A 27,213-nucleotide genomic window follows, 5' to 3' on the forward strand; every position below is an offset into this window, starting at 1 on the left:
GTATTCCTCAAGGAACTCTGTCTATTAGTCTCTGATTCAGTAACACTGGTTCACAAGTTTGAACACTACAAGAGTGGCCCCACTTAGTTCATTAAAAATACTTATGTTCAAGTTATTCTCACGCTTAACTGGTATTTTTGAACTGCAACAAGAATGAAGAATATTTCAACATCTTTTATCAACATGGAGTGGTAATCAGATTTTTTTGACTGTTTTTTCATAATATAGTAAAAAGGATGTCATTATTGTAGGCTCTGTATGTTGTTTGCTGGTTTATTTTAGACATTTTTGCCCATAAATAATTGTTAGTTCATTACATTAGAACTTTGTCGTTATGAAGTTCAAAGAAAGCTTTCTTATTCAACAGAAAATCTGTCAAAATTAATTTAAAGCAAAAGTTAATTCCCGGTCAACAGCTGTTTTTGTGGAGATTTTCTGTGATGGAAAAGCACAGAAATACTACTAGATTTGTCCTTGCAATTTTACATTTAATATTATTAAATTAACTATGAAATTTATACAAAACATTCAATGAAATGAAAAAGAACAGCTGAGACACTGTGCTTGACTTCTCATTCTCTGCCTTTAAAGGAGTACCAGTCATTTTAGTTAAAGTGTTAAAAGACAGATGTCCTGAAGCACAGACAAATCCAGTAAATTATCCACAGGTCATTCTTAGAAAAGGTGTTTTTGGTTTCTGTTCTATAATTATAATCAAGAAATAGGTGCATGCCTTCTCTTAATCTCCTGGATGAAAAATAATAGAATGGGTTGGAAATATATCCAGAACCCCCATACCGCTTTTCTAAGAACTCTTTTTCTAGTCTCCTAACACTGTGGAGATTTACTGGCTTGTGCAGATGTAAGTGAAATATTCCAGATTAGACTGGCTGCATTCCCAGCATGATATGCCACATTTTCTCACTGTTAGGATATGCAGCTACAAATGAATTCAGGTCAATGAAAACTTTGCACTACTCTTTACTAATCACAATAATAAAGCCAATTTATGGGGACCATTGCTGTCAATGATCAGATATAGATTCATTTCTTAGTGCATCACAGCCTCCTTTTTAGTAAACCACTCCTTTCAAAGAAGCATGTAGAAATACCCCAGTGCTCTTTTTTAACTGATTAAGTCTTTGTGTCACCTTTAATGAAGTCTCTATAGCTGGATACAAGATAACAAAAATAATGAAAGTAACTTCAGAAAAAAAGTTCCATTTCAGTAAAATGTGTTTGTTATAAAGAATAGATGTGGTAGGTTAGATTTTGAAAGCTGATCAGTGATATGGTCCTTTAAAATTATTGTTTCTTCTGAATTTACAGCTGGGCTGGTTTTTGGTTTTGGAGTCTTTCCAAAATGTCAAGCTGTTCTTTTGTCCTGCTTAGCAATAAATATTTCTATCAGCCGAAAATGGCTAAGTCATTTTAGGCACAAATGTACCAGGTGACCCAAAACAGGTTTATAAGCGTTTGGTGAGATAATAATAAACCATCATCACAGATAACAGTAAAATTCTCAACATTTTGGATTAAATATCCACAAAGTTTCCTTCTGATAATGGGATCACTACCTTATCAGTCCAAAGGCTCTGCTTCCACATCTACTGTCTTAAAAGATGTTTATCAAATTCTGAATAATTTAAAATGTCTAACTAGATTGTCTGACCTGTAAAATCCTGGTCTGAAAAACAGCCTAGGAAGTTCCTGTTTACAAGCTGTACTGCATAGGTTTGGTCACTTAAAGCCAAATATTTAAACAGTAACAATACAATAAATATTTGGACTATTCCTTGTTTCAAATCTTGTTTCTCTATTTTGTGCAGTTTAACATAAATGCATCTTATTTCTGCTCTGCAACTATCAGGTTCCATGTTAGATGTGATATCCTTCCCTGTTCATTTTGGAAAATCTGGTTTGAGGCAGCAATGACATTTAAGATTGCTTTCTGCAGTAACTTGCATGTACTGCTATATTCACAAAAAACTACTGTGAGGTATTTTCTCTAAGGTTCTGAAAATTACTTTTCCAAGCGGAACAGAATAGATTACTGATTTACATTTGATGATGTGCATGGATGTATATGGATATGCATCTGTGTGTATATATATATATATAAGAATCAACAACTTCTATGCCATCTTTAATGGATTTATTTCTCTAGACTCTTAAAATAACATTTGTCTCTTTTGTGTAGTGCAACATTTGACTTAATGAATTTATCGTTTAGGCTAGGGGAAAAGCTACAAAATCTGAATCATAGGAAGGGACAAATACTTTTTTTTTTTTTTTTTTTTTTCCCCCAGTGCTGTTATTACAGACACAGAGAATAAAGGCAGGATAGGAAGAGCTTATTTGCCTGTGTCAATTAGTATCCATCACCTCCTGTTGGAGCCAAATCTGCTTTTATGTGACTCTGAGTAGCTTTGTCTAAGAGTTTATGCACTCAACCTGTGTCCTTATTTGTTACTGGTATCTTAGTTTTTAAATGAAAGAGAAGAGTCTAAAATTTATTTTTGGAAGTCTTCTAGGCAGGTAATGGAGTTGATGGTACTCATGAAAACTGAGTCAATTCTTTCAAATTCTTTTACCAACACTAAATAGCCATACATTACTACTGAACTGTAAAACATTAATGTGAATGCTACCTTTATCAAGATATACATTTCTTTCCAAAATGTAAACCAAGGTTATTTACACATAGCTTAAAGTTACCACATATAAATATTTTTCAATGAGTGCATCAATCACATATTAAAATAATTGTTTTTCAGAAGATATCAGAGAAAAATAAAAAAGTAAACAAAAGCTATACAATCTGTCACACCATCTTCTTTAAAAAAGGATTTTATGGTTTTACTAGAGATGGACTTTCATAGAATACCATGTTGGAAGGGACCTCAAGGACCATCTGGTCCAAACTTTCTTGGCAAAAGCATGGTCTAGGTAAGATGGCCCAACACCCTGTCCAGCTGAACCCTGAAAGTGTCCAATACTGGGGAATCCACCACTTCCCTGGGGACGTTATTCCAGTGGCTGATTGTTCTCATTGTGAAATGAGAACATTCTCATGTCCTCTTGTGTCCAATCATAATCTCCTTAGGAGTAACTTGTGCCCATTACCCCTTGTCTTTTCCATGTGATTCCTTGTAAAAAGAAGTCTCTATCTTATCTGTAGCCACCCTTTAAATACTGGAGCATGGTGATAAGGTCTCCCCTAAGACTTCTCTTCTCAAGGCTGGATGAACCCAATTCTTTAGCCTTCTTCATACAGCAGGCTTCACAGGCCTTTGATCATCTTTGTGACCCTCCTCTGGACCCTCTACAGCCTGTCTACATCTTTCTGGTATAGTGGGGACCAAAACTTAACACAGGTGTGGACTGACAAGCACTGAGTAGAATGGGATGATGACTTCTTTATCTCTGCTCATGATGCTATAAAACAGAAATAATAGTAACAGTTAGAAATGCTTCAAGATATGAAGAAAATCCTTTATGACTATGAAAACTATTTGCTGTAATACTCACTCTCGCTCAGCATTAGTTTCTGGAGTGATTCGCTCTAGGTCTTCCCAGGGCATGGTGTATTCTTGTCGAAATGCTCTGATTTGGTCATAGGTTTAGGGGATATAAAAGACGTGTCACAATTATGTCTTGATATGTTGTAAATATGTATTGATATGTATCATATCTCATATGAACATGTCTTTACGATATAGGGAACAGTTTATTTCATCTGATGAACAGCAGAATTTCAGGGTTTATGTAGTCCATTGTAGCTGGTCCAGAAATTAATGGTTCCATATAGCATTTGATTCTCGTAAGGAGCTGATTGCTTTTTGGTCCATCATCGCTAGTTATTTCTCTCTCTTCAACTTCTGCTACTACTTCATTTGTGCTGAGAAAATACAGGAGGAGAAAAGAAAGAAGAAAGTAGTTTTAAAGAAATGTCTGAATGTACTTCACTACATATTTTCTTTTGAATGGACCAACTTGTCTCTGATGGGCTTTAGCTTTTACAATCAGTAGTCAAGAAGGTTCATCAAGAATGTCTTTCTTTCTTGTAGTACCAAGAGTTGATTCAGTGAGGGAACACCTTGGTTTGACCTTTCGTTTCATATGTTATGCTTATTTGAATCTTTGCTCTAATTACAGCATTTTCCCCCTTTCAAATATGATCTAGGGTAATAGTATCTCTGCAAGTTCTTGGCTCTCTGTCAAGTCATTTGACAGCTAAATTCCTAATATATCCAAGCTGGAAAATAAGAAATATACTCCTCCTGATTTTTAATATGAAAATAACATTCTTTAATCAAGTTAGTTCAGCACAAATTAAATTTTAATGCCAACAAGTTATGATTATGCTATCTTAACAGAAGAGAATATTGAGTCTTTGCGGTACTCTTCATGCATAACATGTATATCTTTCTTTCAGTTCTTTTTTTCCAACTGAGTGAGCAGGTGAACTTTATCTCAGACCTGCCATGCCTTTCTCAGAAATCAGGTACTTCTCATTCTCAAAAGTATTTGAAAGAAAAAAACATTTGCAGTCTTCATGTTCGGGCATATTCAAAACTTGAGTTGTCACAGTCTGAGCAATCTGCTCTAGCTGATTTTGTTCTAAGGAGGCAGTTGGACTGCATGATCTTCAGAGGTGCCTCTTTGACCTAGTCATTCTGTGAGCCTGTGGTATAGTTTCACTCTAAAAAGCTCCCGTATTACTAAGATGAGCTTGTATAGATACCATGTGTGTATACATGTATATATATTCATACATTTGTTATATATTCATGCATTCGTATGAATCAAATTCCAGATACTAAAGAAAGTAATTCTATGAATTCCTAAGACTCAGCTGTAAATCTGAACACCATTCAGTAGATTATTATAAATTGCAGTATTTATATTTTGTTTTAAAAGTATTTTTGACTTCTGCTAAAAAAATTCTAAACTAGAAAAGGCAAATAAGGTAGATTTTTTAATAGATTTTATTACCCAAAACTTTTATATATGATAAATATGTGAGCCACCATACCACAAGAAAATAAAGAATAAAAATAAATTTTAGCACAGTCAGAACATCCTTTCAAATTACCAAGTTACCAACCTTGGAATTACTTTCTCTTTGAAGACTCTTGCTAGCTTATAGTGCAGCTCCTTCCAGCAGTTATGCACACTTCAGAATAGGGATGGAGATTGTCAGAGCTCTTCCAGAACTGATCACAGGCAGATCATGGTCGTTGTCTCCACTCTTGGAACAGATCCTGCTTTGCACAGCTAGACATTCGAATTTTCATACTTAGGATTTTATCCTAAATCCTCAATGCTGCTCAAGTGTTACAAGTGGACAAGATATGTTTAAGGAAATCACTGTTAGAGGTTGGACACTGTACACTGCAAGTGATTCAGGTCCCACCGGCAAGGCAGGGTGGTTTTTTCCAACAATGAGGTGGAGCTGAGGAGACAGAAGGGTGAATAAACTTTTTCCAATACAGTTTAGTGCCATAAGTTTTAGGAAACCCAGGGACTGGTGTGTGCTTCTATCTCAGCTGCACCTGTTCAGAACCTGGATGAGCTTTGAATAATACTCTCACTCTTTGTGGGGAACCAGATCCTACAGAGGAGGAAAGGTTTACCCTGTCCTGAATAGGCTACATGGGTTGTGTATAAACAGAGCTCAGTTACTGTCAAATCTTCATTAAGAGTTAAAGAATATGTACATTTTAAAAACAGCTTCTTTGGGTCTGTTATTGTAGTCACTAGTATCCTCACTTCTGTGACTTAAGATCAGTAATATCTGTGAGGTTGTGATCATTTCTTCACAAGCTGAATCTCTGGTTGTTTTTTCTGTGCTTAGTATGTTGGAGGTTTTGGTCTTTTGTGTCTTTTCCCCACTGTTTTCCCTTATTTATGGATATCTGTGAAGGGAAAAATAGACTGCAACCAATAGAGAATCAATTATAGCACTTTTAGATGGGTTTTATTTTTATGTCATTTTCTCAAACCTCTTAATTTCTTCAGCTTTATTCTCTTATAAACTCTTGTACTCTCTTAACAATGAATGTGTCAAAGACATTGTGGAAGATTTTCAAAATTGTGCAACTCAAAAGATTCCAATAGTAAAGCAAGTTTTCTCTGAGGAATGTTAAGCTTTAAGTCATGTAATTGGTTCTGGTTTGCTCTTTCGACCAGTCTTTTAAAAAACTTTAAGCTTCAGATGGCTTCTAAATTTATAGTCACACAAGTTTTCAGAACGTGGCCATGGTTCTGCAGTACAAATATGCAAGGTGTTAATCACCAAAGCAGTTTCTGAACTCCCAAATGAAGTATTGTTGAAGGATGGAACAAACACAGATTACTGATACTCTTGACCAAGCTCTAATTTATAAATTTAATCTCCCTCTCCAAACTCAGACACTATTTTTTTCCCCAGACTCCCATCCACACTTCACAGAGACTACACAATCCCTATGAGTATTCCTGGTCCTGTCAGTTTAATGACCATATATAATCAATGACATGTCCTCTTGTGTCCAATCAGAATCTCCCCACTAATAACTTGTGCCCGTTATCTCTTGTCTTTTCCATGTGACTCCTTGTAAAAATGAAGTCTCCATCTTCTCTGTAGCCACCCTTTAAATACTGGAACATGGTGATAAGCTCTCCCCTAAGCCTTCTCTTCTCAAAGCTGAACACACCCTGTTCTCTCAGCCTTTCTCCATACGACAGGCTTCCTAATCCTTTGATCATCTTTGTGACCCTCAGTCCTACAACTTGTCTCATTTGTAAGGTAATGTTATAGTCTAAAAAAATATAGGTCTACAAGTTATTCTATCGCATTCAGGAAGAGCCTGCAAGGACTATGCATCTCAGAGAATGAGGTATTTTGGGAAATAAGTCACAATGGTCTGCTGGTTCTTACTCTAATCAAATCATGAGATTTTAATACTTTTGATATATATCTATATTCAACTACTTTTACTAACTTTAAGCCTATTATAAATGAAATATAAAAAATACTCCACACTTGTAGTGTTTTAAGGAACTCTTAAAATAGTTCTTTATACCTCACAAGAAAAGAACACCTTAGATATAATCTCATTTTCTGAAGTTTTCTTCAAAATACTGGAAAATAATATTGTTCATTGACAAGTTTAACTAATAAATAGTCCAGAAGCTGTAACGTATATTTTTAGAAGCAGCTTACCTTAGAAGTCAGTGTTGCATAAATAAATGGGGTGTGTTATTTCAACTTCAGAGAAATTACATAAGGCTGTATTTTTAATGTGACATTCCAATTTGTTCAGCAAATTATAATTTTCAGTCCTTTTAAGGAAAGGTGATCTCATTATCCACTAAAAGCAAATACTGAGATGCTGACCAATGGCAAATTTTATTGAAATACTCTATTTTAATCAATGCTGAAAGAGAGAAATAGAACAATTAAACCTCTTCCATAATCACTGATGTTAAGTACATAATATTGTCCTAATTTTATCATATTGTACTTTCAAATATTTAATTAACCATCTGGAGAAAGGATAAAATGTGCAGCCTATTGTGCATTTTGTATTAATTCATCTTTTGTTAATGACCCGTAGCTCACTAATTGATCATGGTAGACCTTGGAGCTTTAGTTATATGACTGAAAAACTATTGAGTCATGAGTATTGTAGATGGAGTTTTTATAAAAAATAAAAAATAAAAAAGCCATAGTAATCAAGATCTGTAATGATTTTTATGAAATGGTTATGACTAATAGTTTTAGCACATATTGGTAACATTCAGATGCTGAGCAATATTGAGAGTATAAAGTAGCTGAAATGCCATATTTATAAATAAATACATGAAAATAGAAATAACTTGGAAACTAACTGAAATAAAGTAAGGGTAAAGTACATGGCCTTGAAACAGGAAACAAAGTCTCTTCATTTCCATTTGAAATTCAGGATTTTGAAAGACATCTTTTTATATTTCAGTGTTAGAGCTGGTAAATGGGAAGACATGTTAATAGCTTTTATTTCTCATTAAATAAGATTGCAGATATATTTTTAGTGCTTGTTAGCACCAAGCTCCTTTCTTATTTTTTCATGTCCTCATAACAGGAAGTATTATTTTCTGTTCAGTTTGTAATCAGGCAATGTATACCAAAGTCTACTTTACATGAAAAAATCTATACTAAATCCTGCTCACCCTACAAGCCAAGGAAAGAAAACATCCAGGTGCTGGTGGTACTGCTTCTGTTTCCCCCTTCACTATCAGTGGGAGAGTATATCAGTATATCCTGAAGTTCCTAAAACATTGTAAGGGCTCAGTTTTATCACTGAGTCTTAATACCTGTACTGATAACTTTGCCAGCACCAGTGATAGGCACTTTAGATGCAGCCCAGCCCTGCCAGTCAACCCCTAAAATCCCTGACTAATGACATGAAAGTGGTACTCTCACACTCTTTAGACAACCTGTGTCAGGCAGGGGTCAGTCACTCTCACAGTAAAAAAAAAAATGTTCCTTGATGTTCAGATGGAGCCGTCTGTGTTTCAGTTTGTGTCCATTGACTCTGCTCCCATCACTGGGCACCACTGAGAAAAGCCTGGCTCCATCCTCTTTGCAGTCTTCCTTCAGGTATTTATACTCATTAATAAGATCCCTACTGAGCCTTCTCTTCTCTGGGCTGAACAGTCCCAGATCTCTCAGCCTGTCCTCACAGGAGAGATGCTTCTGTCCATTAATCATCTTCATGGTCCTTTACTGGGTTCTACCTGGTAGCTTCTTACTTTTTGTATTGGGGAGCCCAGAACTGGACACAGTACTGCAGGTGTGGCCTCACCAGTGCCGAGTGTAGGGGAAGGATCACTCCCTTGACCTGCTGTCAATATTTTGGTTAATGCAGCCCAGAATACCATTAGACTTCTTTTCCACAAGGGCACATTGCTGGCTCATGTTCATCTTGGTGTCCATCAGGACTCCCACAGTGTCTTTCCTGCAAAGCATCACCGGGGTGGCCCCCACCATGTGCTGGTGCACAACACTGTTCCTCCCCAGGTGCAGAACTTTTAACTTCCCTTAGCTGATCTAGTGGAGGCTTCTGTCATCTGACTTCTCTAGCCTGTCAAGATCTGTCATGGTTTAAACCTGGCTGGCAGACAAACACCACACAGATGCTGGCTCACCTTCTGTTTTTCTGATTAGGGATACCAGTTAAATTCAGACACCAGAGTGAAAAGAGTAGGTGGATTTTACTGGGGATAAATAAAAAATTTAACAGAATAACACAGAAAACATACAGTAAAAAAAGACAGAATAGTGCACTTAAGCAAATAGGAAAATACAGGGTAATGCATCAAATCATTACTACCAGAGAGAGAGAATAGTGATTAAGAAAGATGCATCGCCACTTGCGTATGTTACCATCATCCAGATCCGCAGTTGCTGGGGAGCTCCAGTTACAGTGAGGATTTGGAGAGCCTGTCCCAGCAAGTGGGAAGTTCTACACAATGCATCCATCCACAGGTGAGGCATCCAAAGTTACCACACAGCGGGTCCAGCCTTGTATACCCAAAAATTAGCAAGCCATTAGAGCTGGCACCTTTGTTTTAAGTGGGAACATCTGGTTTCAATCTCATATTAGATTCCCCCAGAGCTTGGCCAGGGCTCAAGGGAGAAGCTAAGGGAGTTTCCCTGCTTATCTAATTGGATTATGAGGAAGGTCACACATCGGGTCCCAGGGCCAGACAACTGTCTCCATGACCCTGTTATCTTATTCACACACAAAGAAAGATAAAGATACATTCAAGATAGCTACATCTTCCATACATATTTCACATGATTACATACTGAGTTAGCAGCTTCGGCTCAGGGCCTGTTTTTCAGACTTCAATACTTCCAATGTATAATAGCAGAATAGGCGGTTTGTTATAACTTAGTATAATACCTATTAGCACAATGGTCATAATTTATAAAAAATACAGGATTTATCTATAGGTCAACTCTGGCTTGGGCCAGTTGTCCAAGCCTTAGCACTTCAGTCGGTCCTTTGACTTATTGGTGAATCATGGCTGTCAAACCATTTCTATGGTTAGTGACATTAGTTTTCATTCATCAGTCAGGAATGTCCCGATCTGATATCGGGGAGGGTTCTTAAAGGATCCCAGGTGTGAACTTAAGACACAAACAAGATTAGATGGCATACAACCTTGTAAGCTCTATTTCTTGTAATAAGTGATAATAGCGATAGAACAGAGAAAAGAAAAAGTCAGAATGCCTAAGCAAGCAAACAGAAGAGATGCAGCAAGATCAGTATTTCTCAATGACCACAATGCCACTGAATTCTGAGCAACTTCACCATCTGAGACAGTCCTTGGATCTTTGCAGGCTTAATTTCCTAACCCTTCAGTTTCATGTGATCTACCACTAATTCAAGGACTTGTTGTACTTCCTCCTCATAATTTCCTTGAATCAAGACATCATCTATACAGTTGCTTAATTGTGTGTGAGGAGGCAGCTGTATTTCATCTAAGTGTTCAGCTATAATTCTATGACAGATAGTGGGGCTATGCAACCATCCCTGTGGTAATCTAGTAAAAGTGTATTGCCGGCCCTGCCATGTAAATTGGTGCCAACACTCTTCCACAATCAGGATAGTTAGCTAAATCTATTGCAGCATACCATGTTCATGGATGTTTCTGAATCTTCTCTATTAAAGTGACAGTGTCTGGCACAGCTGCTGTGAGCAGTGCAGTATGTTTGTTTAGTTCTCTAAACTCCATCATCGTTTTCCAGGATCCATCACTCTTCCTGACAGGCCACACCAGGCTGCTCCAAGCTGTGGTGGTTGGCCTCTAAATTTCTACATCTAATAAATCTTTAATTGTCTGTGATATCTCTTCATGTCCTCCCAGAATCCTATATTGCCTCATCATAACTAACTTAGTTGCAGCCAGGATCTGCACAGGAGGCATTTTTACTTTGCTGACCATAACAGGTTTGGCACTAATACAGGGTTTAACTCCGAATTGATACTGACCATCAGAAGTTAGTCTTTTTGGAATGTCTATACCTATATTCAGGAATGGGGAAATCATGACTGAATATAATCATTTTGGGAGGTTTCCTATTTTCATTTCTATTTCTGTTTGTACAGCTTTAATTTATTTTACTCCCAAACCTGCAATAATTACAAGTTGTCCTTTAAATTTCCTAGGATTCTCATATATTAAGGAGGCCTCCAGTCCAGTGTCAGTTAGGGCATTTACAGTTTGTGGGGACCGTTTTTTTTAAAAAAATAAAAACCAAACCAAACAAACAAACAAACAAAAAAAACTAAACAAAAAACTTTAAGCTCTACATGGGGCCGTCGGTCCTTCTGCACCCACTGCCTTGGAGCTTGGCCATTGATTCATATGTGCTGATTATAATATTGATTCCCCTCCCTTGCCTCCTGCAAGGTGTGCAAGTCAGAGAACGATGCCCAATCCTCTTTCATCTCTGGTAACCCACTCACACAGGGCCTTCTGCGAGAAGGTGGAGGGTCCCACGAGGGTTGAGAGGTGGCACCATAGGCTGAGTTGTCCCTGTCTTCTTGGCCTGTGAATTTTGTACTTTTTTGTTGGGTTTATTCAGCCCTCTCTGTTTATATATCTTCCACAACTCTGCAGTCAAAATTCCATCAATTTTATCACTTCACCTTCCCCTGCCCTGGCGGAACAGGGGAGAGTTGGAGGGGTAAGGTTAAGGACACTTGTAGGTTGAGACAAAAACAATTCAATAATTAAAATTAAATAAAATTTAAATTGTAATAATGATAGCAAATACAAATGGGAGATGCACAATGTGATTGCACATCACCCACTGACCAATGCACGGCCTGTTCCCAGCTAGTGATCCCAGAGAAGAGAGAATCCTGAAACCACCATCGTGAAAACCTGAGTGGAGTTTCCCAATCAACCCTTATCTATATACTGAGCATGATATTAGATGATATGGAATATTCCAACAGCCAATTTGGGTCCATTGTTTTGGCTATGCTCCCCCTCATCTTCTTGTGTACCTGTGCACGAGCAGGACATGAAAAATTGAGAAGTCCTTGGTTTCTTATCATAAACTAAAAACATCTGTACATTATCAACATTCTTCTCATATCAAATCCCATACTGAATCCAAAACACAGCACTATTCCAGCTACTAAAATTGAAGAAAATAAAACTTATTATCTCTATTCCAGTCAAAACCAGGACAAGGTCCCTCTGGATGGCAGCATGACCCTCTGGCATATCAGGCACTCCTCCCAGTTTTGTGTCCACAGAAAACTTGCTGAGGGTACGCTCTGACCAATCACCCAGATTGCTAAGGAAGATGTTAAAGAGGGTTGGACTCAGTACCGACCCCTGGGGTACACCCCTAGTTACTGGTCTTCAACTAGACCTTGTCACTGATCACCACCCTCTGAGCCCATCCATTCAGCCAGTTTTCTAATCCACCTCACTGTCTGCTCATCCAGCCCATACTTCATCAGCTCTCTGTGAAGATCTTATGGGAGAATGTTTCAAAAGTCTTGCTGAAGTCAAGGTAGGTAGGTAATATCCCTTCATCCACCAAGCCAGTCATCTCACCACAGAAGGTGATTGCGTGATTAAGCACAACTTCCCCTTTGTGAATCCATGTGGACTACTCCCCTAATCACCTTCTTGTCCTTCATGTGTCTGGAAATGGTCCCCAGGATTAGTTGCTCCATCATATTCCCAAGGATTGTAGAGAGGCTGATCAGCCTGTAGTTTCCTGGGCCCTCCTTGTTGCCCTTCTTGAAGATAGAAGTGACTTTTTTTTTCTCCAGTCCTCAGATTTCTTTCCCAACCACCATATCATTTGAAGATAATTGAGAGTGTCCTCACAATGACATCTGCCAGTTCCCCTGGCAGTCATGGGTGCATCCCATCAGGGCCCACGGACTTATGTAAGTCCAGCTTGCTTAAGTATTCTCTGATCTGATCCTCCTTCACCAAGGGTAGATTTTCTTTGCTCCAGACTTTCCCCCTGATCTCCATGGCCTGGGATTCCTGAAGTTTAGTCTTACTAGTAAAGACTATAGTGAAAAATATATTCAGTACATCATATTATTCAATGTCCTGTGGCACCAGGGTCCCTGCCTCATTAACCAGTGGGGCCACATTTTCCTTAGTCTTGCTTTTTATGCTTATGGACTTGTAGAAGCCCTTCCTATTGCCCTTGACACACCTTGCAAGATTCCATTCCAGGTAGGCTTTGGCTTTCCTAATCGCATCTTTGCATGCTCAGTGTCTTGATATTCTTCCCAGGATGTCTATCCCTGCTTCCGTCTTCTGTATATTTCCTTCTCATATTTCAGTTTTGCTAGGAGTTCCTTGTTCATCCATGCAGGTCCTCTGGCACTTTGGCTTGACTTCCTGCTTGTTGAGATGGACTGTTCTTGACATTGGAGTAAGTGATCCTTGAATATCAACTAGGTTTCTTGGATCCCTCTTCCCTCTAGGGTCCAAATGTTCCTGAACACTGGAACCTCAATTGTCTCTGCTTTTAAATTGAGAGAATGATCTCTGCCATTCCTTTGTCTCTCTCAAAAACTCTTACTCATGTTTGTCCAAGATGTCATATTTCTTAAAAGCCTCTGAGAAGGACTACTCAGCTTTATAGTAAAGAGCAAAATTCAACCTCAACTAGTGCATATCTTCTGACATATTTATTAGAATTGTGCTTTTGATCTCTTCCATCCACAGATGAAGTTCAATCAATCCATATCAGCAATGACTGCAAGTCCTGTAGGTGGCTGGGTGCTCCTAACTGCATTCTGCAACTGGACAGAATATGCTGCATGTTTCTGTGTTGGTCCCACTCTGACAAAGGCTGTCAGTGCCCTTCATGTATGTGGACAGCAGCTCTCCACTGAGCTCCTAAATGGAAAGGATGCTACCTAACTGATGCACTTAATAGTCCATATAGATATAATTTCTGTATACTTTCTGTGACACTGTCATTACTTTTTAAAAATATTTTTTTCTCTGATATTCATCAAAGCATTTAATATTTGCATTTAATATTATGCCACTACCTACCTTTTCGTGAAAATTTAAGGATGCTTGGCTTTTGGTGGCGTACTCTGTATTGATCTGTTTCTGCGTTGAAAGACACTTTCTTCTGACATTCAGAGAACAGGGCAGGACCTATGGATATTCTTGAGTGGATCATGACTTGCCTTCCATCTCTGTAAGAGAAAAGGTTAATACAGCAATGTCTACCCTTCTAACGTGCAATTTATTTGTAAATTGTATATCTTCAAACACAAATACATTTTCCACTCACCACTGTAGCAAGTAATTGGAGCAATAGATAAACTCACTGCCTTGGAACACTTAAAGCTGTGGTACTTAATTAAACAGATTACTTTGTTTTTAACATAAATTGTAGTAAAATAACACAGAGCAAAGCCATTATTAAAAACTCTATGTAATTTATAAGGTGATCCGTGAGGATATTTAGGAGTGCTCATATCCAGAACAAGTATTCTGTATACTGAAATCCAAGTTTTGAGGTCAAACTTTTATTCTTGATTATCAGACTACATGAGCTAATTAATCCTTTATTACTCTGTAGGGTTAATTTCTTCTCAGTCACACTGGAAGTATTGAAAGTCACACACTCATAAGACAAAATATAAAGCTTATGTTACTATTCAACATTGAAATTAAATTGGTTGTCTCCCATCAGCACACAAAGAGAGAACAATAACTATTAATTTATATTTATGTTTGTACAGACAAATAAACTAGAAATTGTGATAAGTAGTAAATATTATTCCACAAAAACATCTTTAAACGTAATATTCATACCTTACCATTTCTTATTTCCAAGCATTTCCTAAAAACAACTCAATTAATAGAGTCGGGTATCTAATTCTTAACGACTGCACAAATCACTTATTTACATTTACATGAAATATTCAAAACAATCATTACATATCTCCTTCACACATTCACATTTCACAAGTGTCTGTTTGATCCATTCACCATTGAAGACTGTCAGATCCTTGAGTAAAAGAAGGCTATATCATAATTCATCTGCTTACATCAAACAGTAAAGTTCTTAATTAGGTGCTCTATTTTTCTTGCTTGCATATCTGCAAAACTGATGAAGGTTTTCAGTATCCTGGGGAACATTACTGAATTCAAAGGAGTAGACGAGTTTGTTTAATCCAGCAATCAGTTTGGTGCCAAACTGATTTCACTGCAGTTCTTAGTGATACTAAGGATTTTCAATTCCCATTAAATTCAGTTTATTAAAATCTGTCAACATTGGGCTTGTCCTACTCTTTATTCATCATCTGTTAGCACAGATCTGGTTTTTAAAGCTATAGCTGGTTTGTACAGTGTGAAACCCACCTACATATGTTTTCCATAGGTATGGAAGTTGCAAAACCAACATTAACAAAGATAATATCTTACAAGTATGCAATCTGTAAGCAGAAAAAAGATCTGACATGCCTGGGCTACAGAGCCAGAACTTTCATTTTAAATCATTCTCTAGCTCCAGATTTCATTAGCTGTACAACTTATAGCATGTTAGTGCACTAAAGCAATTCCAGGGGCTTCTGTCTGTTGTTACAGGACTGTGCTATGACATCTCAGCACTATTTGATTATACTACAGGACTGCAATGTGCTGGAAGTCTAGTCTTTCATTTAGTCTCACACTAGTTGCCTCATTGGTGGGAAGACCTACATGTGAATTCTGCCTCTGGTCAGCTGAGATCAGAATAAACATACACTGTCACATCTCTGTTACGTAACTAGCATTGCCATTCATGAGTCTAATTTTAATGAGCTCCTTAAAATGTCAGGCATTTATTCATGCTTCTGCAGCTTTCAGGTCAACCTACTAATTTGAATTTACCTGAGAATATTTTAACAAACTGAGGGGAGACCAACCGTTTTCACAACTTTTAGGACCAAACCACCATTGCTGAGCTTTTGAGATTTACCACTCTATAGTGTAGTTAGGTTCTGAAAGGATTTCTTTTCCAAACATGTGATCTGAACTCAATCATTTGTATCCGTATAAGCTATACCTGAACATCACCCTTTCACATACAATAATTCTGATCTTCCTTATTCTCATGTATGTTTTACTTAAAAAAAAAAATCACTATAGTGAATAGCACTGACGGTACACTGAAACAGAGCTATCGGCTGTCATTTCAAGCACTGATTGCAATCAGCTGGAAAAATTTGCATTGACTTCAGACAAACTAAGCAAATCTCAACATCTGAAGCAGGTTAAACACAAAGGTTGGGTGTATCTTGTAGTGTTTTGTTTGGTTTAGATATTTAAATTGCCTTGTGTTACCATCAAATCTTCACACTGATTCTGCCTGCAAACATTTTTCATTAGGGAAAACAGTATCCTTGTCTTTATTCCAGAGACTGATCCCATGAGATGTGAATGATTTTCCAGTTATTAAATTCCTGCAATAAACATATCCAGTAACTTTTCTGATCCTGACCATTCAGTGAGCTACCTGTGCATTGAATGTCTTCATATAAGAAACCCTATGAGTCTCACATATTTTCATTCATTCATTTGCAGGATTTCTTGATACAAAATTTCCATTAGAGACTAAACACACAATTTAAGGAAATAGTTGGTTCAAACCACCAAGGGAAGAAGCATGATGTTCATCAGTGGTGCTCCATTGTCTGATACGATATTAATGAGTTTTGCATCTTCTCTTCCTACAAAATTGCAATTGTTTTGAAAATCTGAGGAAGTCAGAAATTTGAAGTGGTAAAAACATAATGGGCTAAAAATAAGAAAAAAAAAAAAAAGAGAGAAAGAAACAAGAAGAAAATTAATTAAAATATCTGTTCTTTAGTGAGGCAATTCATAATGTGAAGGGGACAGTTTCCAACAGTTGTTTCTCCCATGTTGCCAATCAAAGCAGAGTCACAAAGCAGAGAATTCAAGGGAAATTATTTTGAATGCTAATTTAGTGTCATTTATGGATAGGAATGATAGAATGGAATTAACAGAGCCACTGAAATGGAAGATGAAATGCAAATTATGTTCCAGTCAACCATAGGTTTTGATATCAAGGAGCTATTCAGAGTGTATACTTAGGAAGCAATAACCTAAACCAATTAAGACACTATAAACTTGTGCTGTATTATTAGATATAGTAAGCAGATGATACAATCAACTCCTATGCAAATCAGTCACACAACCCAGTTTCAGATGTATTCATTTTCAGGTTTTTATCTACTTTCATTATGCATGCTAGTAAATTTTATATATATATATATATATATATACACATGATTTACTTCCAGCCTATTAAGTGGTCACTGTGCAGTTTTTCATTGTTTATAAGAGCTTTTATTTGCACTAAATATTAGCTTATTTTGGCATAACTCCTTCACACTTTCAATAGGAAGAGGTGGTAGGGGACAAATATTTTTTTAGAAGCTGGATTTATACTGATCTGATTTACAAAGGTCAGATTCTGCTGCCATAATTTACGCTGAATGCATCTCTTTTTCAGAGTGTTTAGTTGATTATTAAAGCCTTTTTTCCTCATGTCCTGGGTTCAGAAATTTTCACCCATTCAACAAAACAGATAAACACATGGTGAATGCTATGTATATATCTAAACCCACCAGTTTGCATGGGCTTTCACTAATAATTAAAATTTTTAAATAGCCTAAATTGTTTGCTGGATAAAAATAAGTAAAAATATATTTATAAATTTTCTTCTATTTCATCACATGTAAGAGTGAGAAGAACATAAAAATATTTTAACGTTTAGCTGTGTATGTATAATTATTTCAACTGTTCTATTTCCACATAAGATATTAAAAGCAGAGAAAAATTATGCCAACTGTAGCTACATAGATGGAAACGAGAAAATGAAATCCTAAAGTTCTAAGATCTACTCCATAGTATTTCAAACATGTGTATGAGCATGTGTGTGAACGTCTCTGTGTGCCTCTGTGCATAATTACAGAGGTGTGATAGTTTTAAGCCCTGCCAGGATGGGAGACCACGTTGTCGTTGTCCCTCCCCCACTCTCGGATACAAGTAGGGCACAAACCCCGGGTTAAAATAAGAAGAAATTTAATACAACAGTGTAATAAATAATCTGAACAACAACAATAGTAATAATAACAACAATAAACAGTAATAACAGTAAACAAGACAAAAGATATACAGAGAAATACCGCAAGGATACAGACAGCCCGTTCCGCGTGCTTCCCTTAACCAAAGCCACAAAGGAAAACTTCCCGCACTGCCACGTGCACCTGATGTCAACATGGTATGAATAACCCAGCTGGAGATCCCTTCCCCCTGCTGGGGAAACTTAACCCTATCCTAGCTGAACCAGGACAAGAGGTTATTGAAATATTCTAGATCACAGATGCCCAATCAAATTTATGGGTAGTTTGTCAAGGATTTCAGTTTATTATCAGCAGTGAGTTGCAATTAAATGCCCTTACACACTCTATCTTCTCCTACCAAAGTATAGCTCTCCCTTCCACCTTTCCCTACATACTCCTATAGCAACATCAGTTTTTCTGCATATGCCACTTTGGTGGTTGGCTTTACAGAATATGACATGTACAGTAGCTAGAGAAAAGGATTGGCTGATGCACTCAAACCTACCTGATTGAAGAATGTGCTCCAGAAATGAAGAATCGTGTGAGCTGAAGGCCATACATTGCTCAAGACTGGCCTAGATTATCAAAAAGCATAGTTAGGGTAGACTATACCTGAAACTCCTGTACAAAATGCACTTTTAACTTTCCTGCCCCTGTGTATTTTATTTAATGCCTTTTTGTTAACATATTTTGTCAAAGAACCATAAACATAAAATAAAAAAAAGAAACACTTTTGCCTTTTTAGGTCTTGGGAAGTCAGGCTATGAGATTGTACTCTGCATACGTGTGTATGTATACACATCTTTCTTCCCTAATACTATTTTAATATCTAGGGCAATGTCAAGCAGACTTGCAAGAAATAAAGGCTAAAATGGTATCAGACATCACACATAGCAAGATAGAAGAGGGACATCGTATTAGTGCCACTCTGCAGAAAAGTCTTCATTGTGAAACTACATCTCTGTTAGAAATCAGATACTCTAAATAGCCTTTCAGAACCAAACTCACACTGGACACATTAATTCCATTGTTCAATAGTTATGCAGCCTTTTTCTGTATGTAACTTGCTGTTCCATTACTTTGTGATTCTTTAAACATTTTTGGTTTTGAGGGAAAGCAAAGAAAGTATAAAGGTTTCCTAAAGTCTACAGGTTGCTTTTGCTGGACTTTAAAATTCACACTTTACTAAAATCAGTAAAGTTCCTGCTATTTTTAGCTGATTTTCTGCAACACCAGGTTAGCAGGGAAGCTACACATCTTATTTTTAATACATATAGGCAGGAAATAGGAATAAACAGAATTTTTCAAATTTGATTCATTGGGAATAGTGGGTAGCAAAAATGAGAAAAACACTGCTTCTTTTGTTGACTTATGCTGTGATTAATTTTTAATAGATTTCCAACAAGTCTACTAGCACAACAGTCACCTGATTCATGATTATTTTTGAAATTTATCAATCTCTAGTCCCCTTGGAAAATCTGTCTGATTGCCACTTCTCAAAAGAAATGGGATAAGTCACAAAACTAACTTACAATGAGGGAATCAAGTATGTTTTTAGACTAAAACATTCAGTTAAAAAAGGAGAAAATAAAACCAGTTCACATCAAATTATTTAATGAATTGTTAGTTCTGGAATTATAGAAGAAACACATGAAAAATTGATTTAAGTATTTCAGAGGAATACTGCTTTGAATGATTTACTGAGCTGCTCAGGGATTCTAATTTATAAAGTTACTACAAAAACAACTTGAAAGGTTTTTTGTATCTCAATTTGTTCCCTATTTTTGACTCAATGATTTTTAAGAAAGTCTTAAAGAAAATTGTGGTATGTTGACCTTGGCTGGCTGTAAGATGCTCACCAAGCCACTCTCTCACTCCTCCTCCTCATCAGGAAATGGGGAGAAATTAAGATGAAAAATGCATTGGTCAAGATAAAGGCAGTTTAATGGAGGAGGCTACACATGGAAGCAATGCAAACCAAAAAGATTTATTCTCTACTTCCTATCAGCAGGTGATGTCTAGGCATTTCCTAGGAAGTAGGGCCCAAGTACATGTAGCAATGCTTCACAAGGCAAACACCTTAATAAATAATGCCCTCCCCCCCACTTCCTCTTAGCTGTTATTGCTGAGACTGGTGTTATATGTTATGGAATATCCCTTTGGTCAGTTTAGGTCAGCTGTTCTGGCTGTGTCACCTCCCAGTCTCTTGCCCAACTCCGACCTACTGATGTTTGAGAGGGGATTGGAGAGACAGCCTTGATGCTATGAAAGCACTGCTCCGCAGTAGCCAAAACACCCGTGTGTTATCAACACCACTGTAACTACAAATGCAAAGCACAGCACTATATGGACTGTTGCAGGAAACCTTAATTCCATCCTAGACAGGCCCAATATAAAAATTGTATCAGAAACAAATGAAATAAATAATTATTAAATATTTCCAGTAACAGACTATTTCAGAAAAAATATCACTTTGAAGAAAATTAATATTTAGAACTGTAACTACACATTAGAATGTGTAAATTCAAGCCTTCTTCTAAATATTACTGTCAGCAGTAAAAATTGTTAGCTAAAAATATGATATCTTTAAATACATCAATTACCATATAATATCTGGGTAACGTCTTTGTGGTCCTCTAAGTAGTATGGACTTCTTGCTCATAAACACTGCTCCCCATATAATTCAGGCAAGAAAATATTCCTTATGGAGGAGAAACAAATGCTACCTCCAGAGAAAAGCAAACCTCTAAACAATATAGTAATAAAATATATTGCAGTATTAATTACAACACTAATTTTCTCTTTATAACAAGATGAATCATAGAACAGTTTGGGTTGGAAGGGATCTTAAAGATCATTTAGACCTACAGAATATGCATGACAAACTATTTTTGGCCCAACCACCTCATCCAACATTTCTACTAACTACAACACTAAATGTAGCATACACTCAGAGTCCTGAGATTTATTTCTGATGACCCTGTCTTAAGGACTGCTGAGTAATATGTCACTAGTATAGTGCAGTAATCTCAACCTTTTAAATAATTAGAGGGTTTACAAAATTTCATTCTTCTTTGATGCTTTCTTCTCCAGTTACAGACAGCAAATCACTGTTGCATGGTTTCTCATAATAGAATCATGGATTCATAGAATGTTTTGTATTAGAAGGGAACTTAAAGATGATCTAGTTTCAACTTCCCTGCCATGGGCAGGGACACCTTCCACTAGATCAGGTTGCTTAAAGCCCCATCCAGCCTGGCCTTGAACACTGCCAGGGAGGGGGCAGCCACACCTTCTCTGGGCAACCTGTGCCAGTGCCTCACCACCTTCACAGTAAAGAACTACTTCCTTATAGCTAATCTAAATCTACACCTGTTACTCTTCATCCTATCACTACACTCCCTGACAAAGAGTCCCTCTCTGTCTTTCCTGTAGACTCCCTTTAAGTACTGGAAGGCCACTAGAAGGTTTCCCTGAAGCCTTCTCTTCTCTAGGCTGAACAGCCCCCAACTCTCTCAGCCTGTCCTCATAAGTGCTCCAGCCCCCGATCATCCTCATGGTCCTCCTCTGGACTCACTCCAACAGATCCATGTCCTTCTTACATTGGGAGCCTCAGAGCTGGACACAGCACTCCAGGTGGGGCCTCACAAGAGCAGAGTAGAGAGGGACAATCCCCTCCCTTGACCCGCTGGCCACACTTCTCTTGATGCAGCCCAAGATACAGTTGGCTTGCTGGGCTACGAGCACACATTACTGGTTCATAGTCAGTCTTCCATCCACCAATACCCTCAAGCCCTTCTCTGCAGGGCTGCTCTCAATCTACTCATTGCCCAGCCTGTATTTGTGCTTGGAATTACCCTGACCCATGTACAGGACCTTGCACCCGGCCCTGTTAAACTTCATGAGGTTTTCATGGGCCCACCTCTCAAGCCTGTCAAGGTCCCTCTGGATGGCATCCTTTCCCTCTAGTGTGTTGACAGCACCACACAGCATGGTGTCGTTGGCAAACTTGCTGAGGGTGCACTCAGTCCCACTGTCCATGTCTCCAGCAAAGATATTAAACAGCACCAGTCCCAATACCGATCCCTGTGGAACACCATTTGTTACTGGTCTCCCCTTGGACATCAAGCTATTGACCGTTACTCTTTGAGTGAGACCATAGAACCAAATTCTTTTCCACTGAGTGGTCCATCCATCAAATCCACGTCTCTCCAATTCAGAGACAAAGATATTGTGACGGCTGGTATCATATGCTTTGCACAAGTTCAGGTAGATAATGTCAGTTTTTCCTCCCTTATCCACCAACGCTGTAACCCCATCGTAGAAGGCCACCAGATTTGTCAGGCACGATTTGCCCTTACTGAAACCGTGTTGACTGTCACTAATCACCTCCTTATTTTCCATGTGGCCTAGCATAGTGTCCAAGAGGATCCACTCCATGATCTTGATGGGCACAGAGGTGAGATTGACTGGCCTGTAGTTCCCTAGGTCTTTTTTTCCATCTTTAGAAATGGGGATTATGTTTCCCCTTTTCCAGTCAGTCAGAAATTCACCAGACAGCCATGACTTGTCAAAGATGATGGGTAGTCATCCACTTCATCCACTAGTCCCCTTAGAACCCGTGGATGTAACTCATCAGGTCCCATGGACTTGTGCAACTTCACATTCCTTAGATGGTCTTGAACCTGATCTTCTACAGTGGGCAGCTCTTCATTCTCCCAGTCCATGCCTTTGCCTTCTGCATCTTAGGCAGTGAGGCTGGAACCCTTGACAGTGAAGACTGAGGCAAAAAAATCATTACCTCAGCCTTCTCCATATCCCAGGTAGCAAGGTCTCCCATTTCCTCCCAGAGAGGTCCCACATTTTCCATCGTCTTTCTTCTATCACTGACATACTTATAAAAGCTTTTCTTGTTGCTGTTGACATCCCCAGCCACATTTAATTCTATATGGGTTGGCATTCCTGACCTGACCTCTGGCTCCTCAGTTTCTCTGTATTCCTTCCAGGCTACCTGTCCTTGCTTCCATCCTCTGTAGGCTTCCTTTTTATGTTTGAGCTTGTCCAGAACCTCCTTGTTCATCCATGCAGGCCTCCTGGTGGTTTTGCCTGACTTCCTCTTTGTTGGGATGCTTCACTCCTGAGCTTGGAGAAGGTGATCCTTGAATGTTAACCAGCTTTCTTGGACAACCTCTTCCTTCTAGGGTTTTATACCATGGTACTCTGCCAAGCAGATCCCTGGAGCACTAAAAGTCTGCTCTTCTGAAGACCAGGGTAGTGAGCTTGCTGAATGCCATCCTTGCTGCCCTAAGGATCTTGAACTCCACCATTTCACGGCCACTGCAGCCAAGGCTGCCCTTCAGCTTCACACTCCCCACCAGCCTCTCCTTGTTGGTGAGAACAAGGTCCACCTCTCCTCCTTGGCTCCTCTATCACTTCGGGAAGGAAGTTATCATACTCAAGTTTGTTAAATTTTATTGAATTCTTTCATGTAATGGAAACAAGCAGCATATTGGGTTTTAAATCTAATTTTATTATCAGCAAATTGTGTTTTCCTTAAAAGTTATGATAATTCTGAGAAGGTAATCAGAAGAATTCTAGGGTGAAAGTTTCTGCAGATTAAACATGTTTTGTCATTCTACTTCTCACCAATCATTAACATACACAAGAAGTCTCCTTCCTCTTTCCAGTCTCAAGCTGATTTACCATTTCACCAAAAGATCAGAAGAGACAACTTTTTATCGTGTAGAACTTGAAGCCATAAAATCATACAGTGGATTGTTTTTGCTGATGTACACTTCAAAAGTCATAATACAATGTATTGGTTTTGCAATATTAGATCTGTCATGTATTCCATAAATACAGACTATGTTTACTGTATATTCAATATTTTGTGTTAGCTGCAGTAGTTAAATAAAGTTAAACAGCCCAAAGGTTCTTCATCAGATATTTTCTTGAAATTAAACTCACTGAACTGTGAAAAGATTCTAAACTAACCATCTATATTGTTTTCTGTCATAAATAAATGGTGCAGATACTTTTGATGATCAGAATTTTCATTATCATTGCACAGAGGAAAACTTAAGTTTCTGAGCCCACATTCCCACCTGTGGACTGAATTTTGTGCTTCCTATTCTGGTACCATGTCATCAATATATGTTTCAATTCTGCAGGAGGTAAAAAAAAAAAAAAAAAAAAACACAACAAAAAAAAAAAACCCAAACAACAAAAAAACATGCTGCAAACTATTCCCCTACATAACCAAAAATCTTTGTCATTCTTGGAGAGCATCTATCCTGCTGTCCTCTATTACCTATCCACCACAGAGGCACGTCCTGTGAGTAGGGACCAACTCAAATATGTTGTTACAAATATATTGAATCTGCAATAGAGTAAGGGAATTTCAGTGATACAGTTTAGTAATTTATTCTTCCCTATTGTGTCTCTCAGATCATCAAGCAGGATGCAGATGCTTGAATGGAAGCAAGTTTGATCATTTCTGGAGTACCAAAACAGTATCAGATAAAAGATCTGTGTTTGCTAGTCTGGGTATGATATGACACTACCTAACTGTTGGAGCTATGTGGAAGTAGTGGAGGGGATTGACACTACACATCTTAAGTAACAACGTAGCCTCCCAGTTTTTGCATCTAGTCTCCCTAGATCTTTATGTGAGCAATAGGGAAATAGTGGTTTTAGGCAAACAATTTCAGATTGTTTAAGCTTCTGCTCCAAATTTTCTTCTGGGAAAGGTTCTTTCCAGAGAGACAATTCAGACCAGAGACATGAGCTACATAATATTGCTATTGCAGGTGCCAAAATAGAGTGAGAAGATAGCTATGACAGAGATAAATGGAACATGACTGTAAATCCCACTTTCTTTCACTAGCAACAATGCCAGCTCAGCTCAGCTCTTTCCAATAAGCAGGTAAAGGAACTAAAGCAAAATATTCTTCCCTCATCTTATTCCTCTCTTCCCCCCCCCCCGTTTAGTCTCCTCCTTTATCTAAGTAAAAAAAAAAAAAAGTCTTTCTGTGCTCACAGAGTAGTGAGTCAAAATTAAAAGAGCAAAACTCAGGCAAAGCACGTTCATGATCTGGGATGTTTGTCTTCTATTGACCTCTACGTGTTATGTAGGACTGAAAGTGTCTTGTGGACACCTCTATTATGAAGCTGGTGAGGAAATGGATGATTGGAGACTGTGTTGACAGAATGAAGCGAGTAATGGCAGAGTAAGAACTGGATATTGCAGTCAAGAATCAATGATGTGTAAATTGGAGATGAAAGAAAAACCAGAGAATTGAAAATCAGTCTACAGTGTTTCTGTCTTTCTTGTGGTGAAACAATACACCACAGATATCTCTGACCCTATCACAACCCCCACTTTTCTGTTTAGAGAAAAAAATTAAATGTCAGTTTCAGTCATTAGTCCTTAGTTTGGAGTATTACTGTGAATTAAAGGATACATGGATGCATTAACCACACATAAACCATTATTTGTTTGCAATAGATCTTTCATCCAGAGTATCTTCTCCATGAAATTTCCCTGAAAAATCATTTTAACATCAGAAATGCCATAGATCAAGACTTTCATCTCAGATATATTACCTTGGACAAGGACTCGAAGTATCAGTAGGAACTGACGGCTGGCCAAAGGGCACATTATATAGTACAATTCCTTTAATAATCATGTCAGTGTTGTAAAACTTTCAGTCTAATAGCTTATGCATTCGTGCTTTATGGTCTGCACAAAGCTAACATTTGTTACCATAACAATATATCAGGCCCCTGATCTAGCTTTTCATTTTCAGTAGCGGGTAGGTTGTTTGTTTTGGGTTTTTTTTGGAGGTGCAACTATGACAAAAACACAGGTATATAAAAGTGAAAACTACTTTACTTTCAAAACAAACAAAAAGCCACTTTGAAAATATTTAATTAACTCTGTAAAGTTGGTAAATACTTATATTTTGCTTTTTCTGAGTCACATTTTCTTCAAAAATAGGGGATGCTGCAAATTAAAAAAAGATTAATTCATAGTCAGTAGACCTGTATGAAAATGTGAAAGGATTAGTGAAGATAACATTTTCTCTTCCTCAGATTATTAATTCATAATAAAACCTTCTGTTTACATTTTGGGTGGAGCTAGAAAACCTGAAATGTATGGACCACCAAATTAAAAGGAGTCATCAATAGAAGTAACAGTAAAGGTAACAGAACAATTATTTTTTGACTAATTCCTTAAGACTCTGACAGTACAGTGTAGTGCTCATTTTGTTAAATGGCTTGATTAATTTCATTATGTGAAACTATCACTCACAGAATCTTTTATTAAGGTATTTCCTACAAAACTGTGTGAGGAAGCTAAAGATTATTCATTTGTGAAATGTGAGAGTAATAAATTATTACCTAGGAAGTTGCTGACAAGGTCAAAAATACTCCTCTGTTTTGACAAGCAGACATAATGACACTGACCCCAAGTGAGTAAGCCAGAATTGCACATTTTGTATCCATCAAAATAATTAATCCCACACAGAAGGTTTCATCATGATTTACATTGGAAGTTTAAGTGCTGCAAGGTCATAACTCGCTACGTACACCTAAAAGTGAGCACAAGGGCCCCATGGAATCCCAGGACTGAGCTCTTCTCCCTCCCAGAATCATCACATACTTCGTCTCCTTTACTGAAAATCATCGTCCCTTTGCCTGTTCCCCCTCTTCCAAACAGCTGCAGAGTCCTTCACAAGGGTCTGGCCAAAATAAAACCAACCTTCAAGCAGCTGACATCTAAAAGTCCCAATGCAGGACCAAAATTGTTATGAAGAAGAGCAAGCCTGCCTGTTGCCTATATTACACCAGCTCTGTGTTCGCCAGGTGGAGGCTGGAGAGTGACAGAGATGAGTGGTGAGATGTGGGGTGGCCTGAGGTTACTTATTGAGGTGGAGCCACCCAGGATGGATTGAGTCTGCCTGAACTGCAGCTGAAAAGATGGATGCTGCAGGATTGTAAAGGGTGATTCAATGGGAAACTGAGCACGTAA

Source organism: Athene noctua, chromosome 1 (assembly GCF_965140245.1).
Source record: "Athene noctua chromosome 1, bAthNoc1.hap1.1, whole genome shotgun sequence".
Taxonomy (NCBI): domain Eukaryota; kingdom Metazoa; phylum Chordata; class Aves; order Strigiformes; family Strigidae; genus Athene; species Athene noctua.